The 11269-nt window shown below is 32.7% G+C and overlaps 2 long non-coding RNA genes across 2 annotated transcripts; both read left to right on the top strand.

Annotated features, from left to right (window-relative positions):
• Window positions 1-5015: 5015 nt before the first annotated feature.
• LOC120353809 lies at window positions 5016-7626 on the top strand. The gene is made up of 2 exons (XR_005572619.1): window positions 5016-5147; window positions 7352-7626. It is a non-coding gene; the product is annotated as an uncharacterized LOC120353809 (long non-coding RNA).
• A 2278-nt stretch (window positions 7627-9904) lies between these two features.
• On the top strand, window positions 9905-10760 carry LOC120353808. The gene is made up of 2 exons (XR_005572618.1): window positions 9905-10086; window positions 10488-10760. It is a non-coding gene; the product is annotated as an uncharacterized LOC120353808 (long non-coding RNA).
• The last annotated feature ends 509 nt before the right edge of the window (window positions 10761-11269 follow it).

The following is an 11269-nucleotide window of genomic DNA, read 5'->3' on the forward strand; positions in this document are numbered from 1 at the left end:
ATCACAGTTAACGTGGGATAGGTTCCTATCTAGTGAGGCCGTACACAGTTGTCCTCGACAAGGCAAGCATACAGTGGCTTCACTCAGCGTCTGTCCTCTGTTGTAAGCAGTACAAAATGTGGTCACAGTATTTTGTGTTAATCATGGCTTTTATGCCAGCTTTAGGCTTGATAGTATTTGAAACTTCAATCAACCGCCATTTTTGATACAAGCATCATAGAACCTTTTTATTGATGCCATCTTTCCTTCTTCAAATGCATTTGAAAATGATGTACCACACAATGGGTGTTTACATTTAAAATATAAGAGTTACAACCCTTAAGTCACCCCCTCATAAGGGGTTGAAGTCCAGTTGCACGTCAAAAGGTAGAGTACTTGACCAATAACTTGTCCTGAAGGTTAAAGTATTATATTATCTACAACAGTCTTCAACTACTTATTGAAGGGTTCCCATACATGATTGTCTCAGTCTGTATAACCATGGTTATGTAGTAGTAGGAACAAGTTATCAGAGCAGAATAGGATTTGTCAGCTGATCTGGCGTACTTTTCTGATCAATTACCTCTGTGCCATACTTCAGCTGCCGTGAATGGCAGGAGGTTCACTCTAAAGTGGCAGTATGCCTCACGAACAACACCAATGCCACCCATTCAGCCAATTCTGGCAGTTTGAAGTGAATCCTGCAGACTAATCGTCGTTGAATGGCCGGTAATTTCCTCCTCTGCCAATTCTCTGCTGCTTCAATCGTTTATCGCTCCATTACATTTTTCGCTGCCACCTTCATGTCTCTTCTTGCTTACTCTATCAATATCGGGGGACCGAGCTTCGCTCTGGAGTACAAAAGCATACACATTTTATAACAAAATAAGAAATTATAATAATATCCATAGTTCATACAGAAATGTTCTATCTAATCACAGTGAATTGAGATCAATTCCCAGAGAAATGCAAAAATCTCACTCACAAAGGCCCGGTTGCACAAAAGCCGGTTACATTTTAATACCGATTGATTCCACATGAACCAAATCAGAGAAAACCATTTCGAAAAGATGGTTCTACTGAGATCAATCAGGATTAAGAATAACCCGGCTTTTTGCAACCGGCACTAAGTACCTGATTGAATGATTACAAGATTTCAACAGCTGAGTCATAATTATTTTGATACAGTCCCACATACATGAACTAGCTCACTCACTTCCATCATCAACAGACCACGAAATAATTATTATCCGCTGTTTTTCCAAGGATGAATAAGAATTATTATCCTTTCAATGTCCTTCAGCGATTTTTTTCAGAGATGAGACATAGTGCAATCGAATTTTTATATTATAAACCCACTATGTTCTGAATTTCGTGAGAATTGTTAGAGCCGTTTTCGAGATCCGGTGAAATACAAACATATAAACATCCAAACATATAAACATAAATTGCTGGTTTAATATTGTAGGATTATTATTGTATTCTCTCTATATATCTCTCTCTTTCTCTCTCACACACTCTCATTTGTAAACAAATCTTTAGTTGAAAATGAAGTTGAAGTTTTGGTAGAGAGTTACTAGGAGGATATTTTGAATATTCTTTCCGAAAAATGGACATTGATGTATAGGTGAAAAACGTGTGAATAGTTCGAAACTTGTTAATAAAAGCTATTTTGGTAGCCATCGGTAGCCAAAATGCACTGTGGGTGGAGAAAATGATCGGTTAAAAATAATGTTTGGTATTAACTATTATTTTCATCATTTGTTACAAGGCTAACAAGGAGTGTTTTAGTGGGACAGATCTAAATAATGGTTTATAAATATCAAGACCGTAACAGAGTAGTGAGATTTCTATTGATGGACCACATTCCCTTCGAACAATCACATTGCGTTAAATGTGGGAGTGTTCAATAACAAAATGGCTGCCAGCTTGTCATTGGTCGAGGCCGTTTGACGTAGTAATTATCAGTTCACGTTTCAAATTGGCCTTAACCAATGGAAATGGACAATAGCATGGAATAAAACCATCTTGAATTAATATTAAACAATTTTTAAGATGAGAAGTTTCCTCTGACGATAGGGTTCTGTAAAACAATTCTAGATTAACTAGAATGAATGAATTAACTATTGAAAAGATTGAATTAACTATTGAAAAGTCAATAGGAAGATAGCATTATAAAAATTGAATAGAGGAATTGAAAACAACAGGTTTTGGTCCAAAAATTAAATTTTCACAAATCATCATTGGGTGTTAAATACGTTAAAACTCAGATTACAACATGGAATCATCGAATTATTGTTATTTTTTCTGCCATTGATATAATTAGAGATAAATGTATCATAATAGATAATTAGTAGCACATAACAGAAAACACTTGACAGTTTCACAGTATTGATTAAAACAGGAAAAACACAACATAATTATTTCCGATTATAATGTAAGTTTCTAAGTGTTTTCGATCTATCTATGTCGTGTGTTTCCTGTTTTAATCAATATTATAATAGATAATTAGGTATAGAAGAGAGGCTTAAAATAGATCAAACTGTTTTTGAAGGTCAGGTGGAACTAGGGGACTATTTCCAGGTGCATGGGGTTAGTTAGTTTGGGGGGAGGCAGAAACTACAGGGGTTGCTAAGGGGGGGTCCAATTAGCTGCATCCATTAGGCTTGCCCGTGGTGTTGAGCTTATGTACTATCTTACTCAATTAGTATGCTAATTGAGGGAGAACCCAGGCCTACAATAGTCATTCTACCAACTCTGATTTAGAGAGAATAGTGTAGGTAGAGAAGTTCACCATCAATCTCTAGCAGCATATTTAATTGTCAACGTTTTCAAGGTTGATTGGTTTGTTGATTGTTCATCGACTTCAATGTCAATCGTAGAATCAATAGAGTCAATCACAGAGTTATCATAGAACTAGCGGCTAACCCGTGCTTTGCACTGAGGAGAATTCTGTTGTAAAATGCAATCTCCTTATGTCCAGGAAACATACAAAAATGAGACAATTATTATTGGGAAAGGAACAACAGGCTTGAAGCCCGAAAATGTTCCTTTCCCAAATTTAGATAGAAATAGTCCAGAAATAGGTTATGTTTACACTTCATGATTTTTGTCCAATTTTTAGTTCAAAATATATATAAACTAGGAATTTAGAATTTAGAAAATTTTGTCTTATTCGTCGATAATCTTCATCAGAGTTTGAAATATTGTCAACATAAAAAATTAAGTTAGATATGTCTCGAACTCTCCACCTTCCAGCCATGACTCGCGCATCCTAGCAACTAAGCTGCGGAATAACTTAAAGAGAGCTCTGTTTGGTTGTGCTTTTATAGTTACGTAAACGTTGAATCACAATTTGAATGAATTCGTTACAATTAATTATTGATCAATATTAATGATGATAAGCCTATATCTATCATCGGTGAATTCAGAATATTCATGTAAAATTGCAAGTTTATCAGTTTATTAGTTCATAAGTGATAATACGTGATGCGTGCCTCTCCTATCAGGTACACGTCTAAGCCAGTTCTCTCCTTCGTCATATTATAGACAAGCAGGTAACCCGTGCTCCACAAGTGTAGAATTATAAACTTGACAAACTAAAAACTTGACTAACTGAAATCTTCAAGAATTTTAAATAGGCCTATAACCATCCTCCGTCAATTAAGAATCAATATGTGTTCCACAAGTGTAGAATAAGAAATTTGTCAAACTAAAAACTGACTTACTGAATACTTGAAGAATTTTAAATAGGTCTATAACCATCCTCCGTAAATTGAGAATCAATAAAATATAAAATGTAAAATTGCAAGTTTTAGTTAATCAGTTCATTAGTTCAAGAATGGTAATGCCTCTCGCGTGTACCTCCTATCCCGTACATGTCTAAGCCGATTCTCTCCGTAATATCATAGATAATGATGATAATGAAAGGAATAAAGAATAACAGGTATATGAGAAAATGCTAATAAGAGTAGAGAACCAATGTTTTATTATAATATATGTTCTCTATAATATTTTGAGAACTATTTATATCTGTTATCTATTATATTATAAACCTATTTTGATGAGAAATGCTGTGGATAGTGAAACAATAGAGAAGTTGAAATGAGCCTTAGAGCTTGAAAGAATGAAATATGTCATAATTATATTCATTTTCGAAACGAATGTCAAGGTCATAAGAGGTAACAAGTAACGTTATCGCAAGTTCTGTATTCTCTATTCTCATTTCAAACTCATCAAATTTCATTCAATTCTTAATAACCGTGTCAACAAGATGTGCACAAGCCAGCAATTTGTACACATACTGTTCTAATACTTATTTCAATTTAAATTAGCTAAGGATTTCATCTAATCTATACTCCACTTACAATATCGCTAATATTGTATTGCTTAACATCTGATTGTTTCTAAAATCAATAGAGGTAGTTGAAACAATTAAGTTTTTCCTCTTGGGTCTATCCATAGATTTTCTTTTATTATAGTTATCATTTATTCAATATCATTGATATATTATTCGCTCATTCTTTTCTTTATGTATGTAACAACTCATTCATACATTGCATGTTTGACCTCCTCCAATAATTTCAATAATAATCAATTGATTAACCAAGTATAATTAATTATAATAAATAATCAATTATCAATTGCTTATTTTGAATCAATAAATGAATTATTTATAATGAATATTGTGAATCATCATAACCAATAATCGACGCCTGGAAATCGTCTGTTTGACGTCACAGGTGTACATACAATTTTTCAAAAGGAAGTACAAAATTTGAGAAATAGCAAATATTGACAATTATTAGTAACGTCACTCAATTCTTCGTCAATGGAAGTAGAAATCGCTCCATTTATCAACATTGATGATAATCGAATGAATTGGGAGAACTTATTATTGACAATAGAGTGCATATGACGTCACATGCAAAGATATTATTTTCTCAAATGGCCAATTAGCAAATATTTATTTATGAAATGTGACTCGAAAAATAATGTATCTGCCTTTTTTGTTCCAAATAATTAAAACAAGAAAATAATAAGCAAACATTTTACTGTGTTTCCATCCATTCTAATCCAATATATCAAATTCACCTATTCATTTCTATTTTCAATAATATTAAATTTAGCCCTTCGTGAAGATGTTGGAACGTTTGGCAAATATATCTGTAAGTATTACTCTTATTTCCACAAACCTTCATTTCCATCTCACTTCTCTAGCTCATTTTATAGATCTAATATTATTATATTCTATAATAGATATCATAATCCATATTATAATTAATCATAGTATCTTCTTTCCTCCAGTAGTTTCTCTCCTTTCTTGCGAGATTTTGGCGGATTTTATTGCACATCCCAGTTTAAACGGAGACTGATCGGCTGTTCAATTAATCCTGGGATGTTGAACACGTTATAGTTGATGCGACCATATTATCTTTATATTATCCTGCATTAGCGTTGAACGTAAATTTTGCATAATATGATTCTTGAAATGAGATAAAATGATCCATATTATCGGTTTATATGGAACAATTCATTAGCGTGCAATATTAACGTTTGAACTTGAACAATATTCATTAGCGTTCAATATTAACGTTTCAAATTGAACAAATAATTATCGCTTTGTTAATAACAAAAGAATATGATAGATTCTATTATCGATCGACTAGCCGTCAGGCTCGCTTCGCCCCCCTGGACCCCCGACTGGATCGTCCAAAAATGAGATCAGCGGGCTCGCTTCGCTCGTCTTAAAATTATAATTGAAATGTCCATACTATATGTTAATATAGAACTATAGTCTAGAGAGAGTACCTCTTCGAAACAGTTGTTCTGGTAACTAAATTAAAAATTTTGTCAGGTTGGCATTAAGTTGAGTAGACTTTGTTTGGTTGGCACCAAGTTGAAGATTGATATGCATTTATCCAGGACCTCCTAAATACCAATTTATCCAATTAGCCAAAATTAACGTTTTCTCAGCTCTTCTGCGTCACCTTTTTCAATAATTGATGGAAATATATTTAAAAAAATTCAGTTGGTACACAGGTTTAGCTGAGGTGGAAGAATTTTGTTCGCCAAAGATACGCCGATATAGTAACAGGTGTTTTTCGAGTACCTACAGCTGTGTACCTACTGAGTTTTTCTAAATATATTTCCATCAATTATTGAAAAAGATGAGGAAACGCGGAAAAGCTGAGAAAACGCTAATTTTGGCTTATTGGATAAATTGGTATTTAGGAGGTCCTGGATAAATGCATTTCAATCTCCAACCTAACAAAGTCAACTCAACTTAATGCCAACCTGACAAAATTTTTATTTAGTTATCAGAACAACTATTTCGAAGAGGTACTCTCTCTAGATTATAGTTCTATATTAACATATGGTATGGACATTTCAATTATGATTTTAAGATATTGGAATAAGAAGAATATACATGCTAAAAGAACTTAAAACCTTTAAAAACCACCCTCAGAGATAAAATATCGCCAAAACATTCCTTAGTGCGCCTCTAAAGGGCCAACCGAACATACCTACCAAATTTGAACGTTTTTGGTCCGGTAGATTTTTAGTTCTGCGAGTGAGTGAGTGAGTGAGTCAGTCAGTCAGTGAGTGAGTGCAATTTCGCTTTTATATATATATATATATAATATAGATAGAATAGATAGAAGATTTAATATAATAAAATTCCCATATTCCAAATCAATGAAGGCTATATATATCTAAAAATGGCAATTGTGATTCATTTACAATTTGGCCATTATTTGAATCGTGGTCCATGCTGTATAGTATTTTGATTTGTGTTTCCATCAATAAATAAAGGATGAATAGAAAAACTGCGTTGGAAAGACATAAAACATAAACCCTTCATTTTGAAACAATGTCTACTCAAACCAACATGGTATTTAAGATTTGATTGACTTGAATTTCGAAAACTCATCCTTTGTAGTATATCGAATACAGTGATCTTCTCTTAAGTGTCAAACTGATTCCACATGGAAACTGTCGAAACACAAAAATTCTTTCAACATGAGAAATGTCTAGCAGTTGAAAATGTATAGTACTTAAAAAGGTGATGAATATAAGATAAATATGTGACACTTGGATAATCACTGAGAAACATAGATTAGAATTCATTACTGGATTGTAAGAAACACAATAATAGTTACGTTAATCAAGATTATCAATTTTTGTAAAATCATAATCAAGTTTGAGTAAACCTATCTCGTTAATGCGCCATAATGTGCTACAAACCAGAGATGAACCAAATCTATGGTTCTTGTTTCTGCATGTACAAACTAACAATATACATCATGAAATTCTAAAACAAACTTGATTTAAGTTTATATACAGTGGATATTTTTCTCTCCAATTTCAGATACCTAATCGTAAGCTGCTATCATTGTTGTGCATCCTGATCATCATGAGCTGCATATCACCCAATTCTCGTCGATCCAAGGACACGGCAAGGGGAGGTCACTAAAACCTATAAATCTGAACATCAGAGGAGGATAAAAATGGCTTCAGTAATCATATTTCCATCGAGTAATTTAGATTTTCTGGAAAATGTAGTGTTAGTATGCAATAGCTCTTGCAAGACTTGGAAATATATTGTAATTTGTATTGATGAATCAATAAAAAATTAATAAAGAATCAATGATTTATTCATTCAATTTTCAACAGTTACACCAATTTCCAACTCAAGTACAATAATGTGAGAGAATACAGAATAACAAGACAATGATTAATACTAGTAGTTCCGTGAACAATAGACCTCGCGCAGTTATAAACCACAGTCTTCTCTAATACTGTCCATCAGAGTAAATTCTGTCCTGTCCTGTCGTGTCGGCGAGATATCAGAGTATAAACGACAAATGACTGATTGGGTTGTTGTAGTGACAATGCTAATAATTTGATGTAAACAGCTATGCTACTATCTTTAAAAGTTTACCAAGTTGAAAGCAGAGAAAAGTCGGGAGAAAATACTATGCTGCTTCTATTTATCATTATTGCATGCCTCATTGATTGCAATACATAGTCCACACGACAGCTGTTTTTCACTAAGTTACATTGAGATATTGAATAAATTGCATGCGTAATCGCAAGCAATTTATAATCCACTCGACAGCTGATTTATGATGAATAGTTCTCTGAGTTTCACTCGAATATTGGCTTATGAAGGAGGCCTATTTTCCTTTTATATTATCCTTGAAATGCAAAATTTCCAAAAACCTTGTATATACGTCGACGCACAATTTAAAAAGGAAGATGCCTGTCAAATTTCATGAAAATCTATTACCGCGTTTCGCCGTAAATGCGAAACATAAATATGAACCAAAAAACATAGAAATATAAAAGCTGAATCTTACATGAAACATTGAATCTTAGACCTCACTTCGCTCGGTCAATAAGAATGATATACATACAAAATAATCTAGAATAATAATCACAAATTCAATAAAGGAAACCAATATCAATCAAAATCGATAGTGGAAAGTAAGTAAGTATGATTCAGTTGATTTTTGTGGGTTTTTTTCTTGTTTTGAATACTTTGAACTGTCATTTATGCTCAAGTTTCAAAAACCGTAGAGACTAATTTTATTACTCTAAGTTAATTGCAGATATTAACAGCAGGGAGATAAGCTAGGAGGAAATCCAATGAAAGAATTTGATCTATAGCCGGGTCCACACGGCTTGAACAAAATGTTCGACAAACATGTTTGTTGAAACAGTTTGGGCAAATTTTATCATGTTTGATAAACAATGTTTGACATTGTCCGTGGGCAGTGTGGTCTCGTCTCCAAACAAAATATTTGTAAGCACTGAAGCTTTTTATGTTTTACAGCAAACACTGAAAATGTTTGGAAAAACAGTATTTTTTTTGTTTGACAAATGTTTTTCTAAACTTTTTAAAATGTTTGTCCCTGAGCTCGTCAGCAAACATGTTTGCCGAACATGTATGTCGAACATTTGTTCAGTGTGTACACGACTCTAGATAAAAAACTTATCTGAGCAAGCGGATATCAAACCTGGCAACTCCTGTTTGCAAAACAAAAATGGAAATCATTGAAGTGATCATCATACTATAAGTAGTGATTAATGGAAGTTTTAGTGACTCAGCCCATAATTTAAGATATCATTGCACGGGTAAATAGAAAGCCGTCAGTGCTCATCGATAATCCTATATTCATCAATTAATATTACAGGATTAATGGAAACAGAATGTTATAAATAATGCTTGAAGATAAATTCCATCAAAGAAGGATAAGGGGCATACCTAGAATACAGAGTGAGAGGATGATAAGATAATCCAATAAGGATTAATTATAGAGGATGAAGTAGATTATTTATTGAAAGCAGAGACGCTTGGACTAAGAATGTTGTGGAGGAAGCCAGAGCCAACCGTGGGTCATATTCGAGTCAAATTTATAATAACAGACTGATAATAATAGAAAAAAAATATTTGCAGTCGCAAAGCTCTTCATAAATTTGTCTTTAACTATTAATGTAGATTACGGTTCCCCACGTAGAGTCGGCTTTACGATTTGTCAACATAGAAAGAAGACTGCATGCTACATGCTCTAGATCTATTCATAAACATGAATAATGATTAGTAGATTCTAAAGAACTTGTTTTGAACAATATCGACTGTTGACGTAATAGGCGTGCATACTATTTTTCAAAGAAGCAATTGATTACAAAATTTGAGATATAGCAAATATTGACAATTAGTAACGTCACTCAATTTTTCGTCAATAGATGTAGAACTCGCTCTATTCATCAACATCAACTATAATCTATTGAATTGAGAAAACTTTTTATTGACAATTTAGTGCATATGACGTCACAGGCGAAGATATTATTTCCTCAAATGGCGAATTTGCAAATATTTATGCATGAAACATCACTTGAAACAAACAATGTAACTAGGTACCTTTTCTGTTCCAAATGCATAAGTTATTTGCATTGAGACAAGAATATATATTGCAAGAATTTTACTGAGTTTCATCCATTCTAATTCAATATCGTATTAAATCCACCTCTTTATTCATCTTTTTTATCATATGAATTGATTTTTGCGTGAAGATGCTTGGACGTTTGGCAAATATATCTGTAAGTATTTCTCTCATTCTCACAAACCTCCATTTCCATCTTACTTCTCTTGCTCATTTTACAATACTATTATAGTCTATAATCATATATATCATAATTCAGTTTATATTATGAGTAATCATAGTATATTCTTCCCTGTATTAGTTCCTCTCCTTCCTTGCTAGAGGTTGGCAGATTCTTTGCCATGTGCAATTTGAGTTTGTCTACGTCACTTATGGGGCATAATTCCAATGCTGTGTGGCAGAAAGGACTTGAAGTTCGTACTCCGCCTAATAAGGGATTTTTCCATTTCCATTTTCATTTTCAATGTGCTACAAACTAACAATACTACAAAGACGAAATTAGAGAATAAACTTCAATAAAATTAAAATCTAGTCGATCTTTTTCCTCTCTAATTTCAGATGCCTAGTGGTAAGCTGCTATTGATGTTGTTCATTTTCATCATCATGTGCGAAATGCCGCCCTATCATCGAGCAAATGGGAAGGTGAAGGAAAGGAAGTGAAACTTTCAAATATATACATCAAAGGATGATGAATGGCTTTAATAATAATATTATTTCCATCGAGTAATTCAGATTTTTTGAAAAATGTAGTGTTAGTATGCGATAGGTCTTGCAAGACTTGGAAATACATTGTAATTTGTAATGAAGGATCAATAAAAGATTAATAAAGAATCCATGATTTATTTATATGATTCTCAACGGTTAATTTTCAACTCAAGTACAATAATGTGAGAGATACAGAATAACAAGACAATAATTAATACTCTAATTTAATGCATTTAATTAATAATACTCATACTTATAATTAATACTAGCATCAATAATAATTAATACTATAATATAGTTTAACATAATTATAATGTTATTCATATTCGATGGGAATAGTTGAACGTGGATCTCTCGCTACCCTATAGCATATGAATAGTATATAAGAATGAATAGTGATAAAGTAGTATAATAATAAAAAAATTAATAAATAGTAATATTAGATGAGTAGCATTTGAAATGTAGTTTTGGTATGCTATAATTCCTGCAAGACTTGGAAATATATTGTAATTTATGATCAAGAATCAATAGAGATTTTATAATGGATCAATAGCATATAGATTATTGTTGGAAAATTTCTTATTAACATCAATAATATTATAGAGTATCAGAAAAACTTCATACCGTATTGATAC

The sequence above is a fragment of the Nilaparvata lugens genome, chromosome 12, assembly GCF_014356525.2.
Source record: "Nilaparvata lugens isolate BPH chromosome 12, ASM1435652v1, whole genome shotgun sequence".
NCBI lineage: Eukaryota > Metazoa > Arthropoda > Insecta > Hemiptera > Delphacidae > Nilaparvata > Nilaparvata lugens.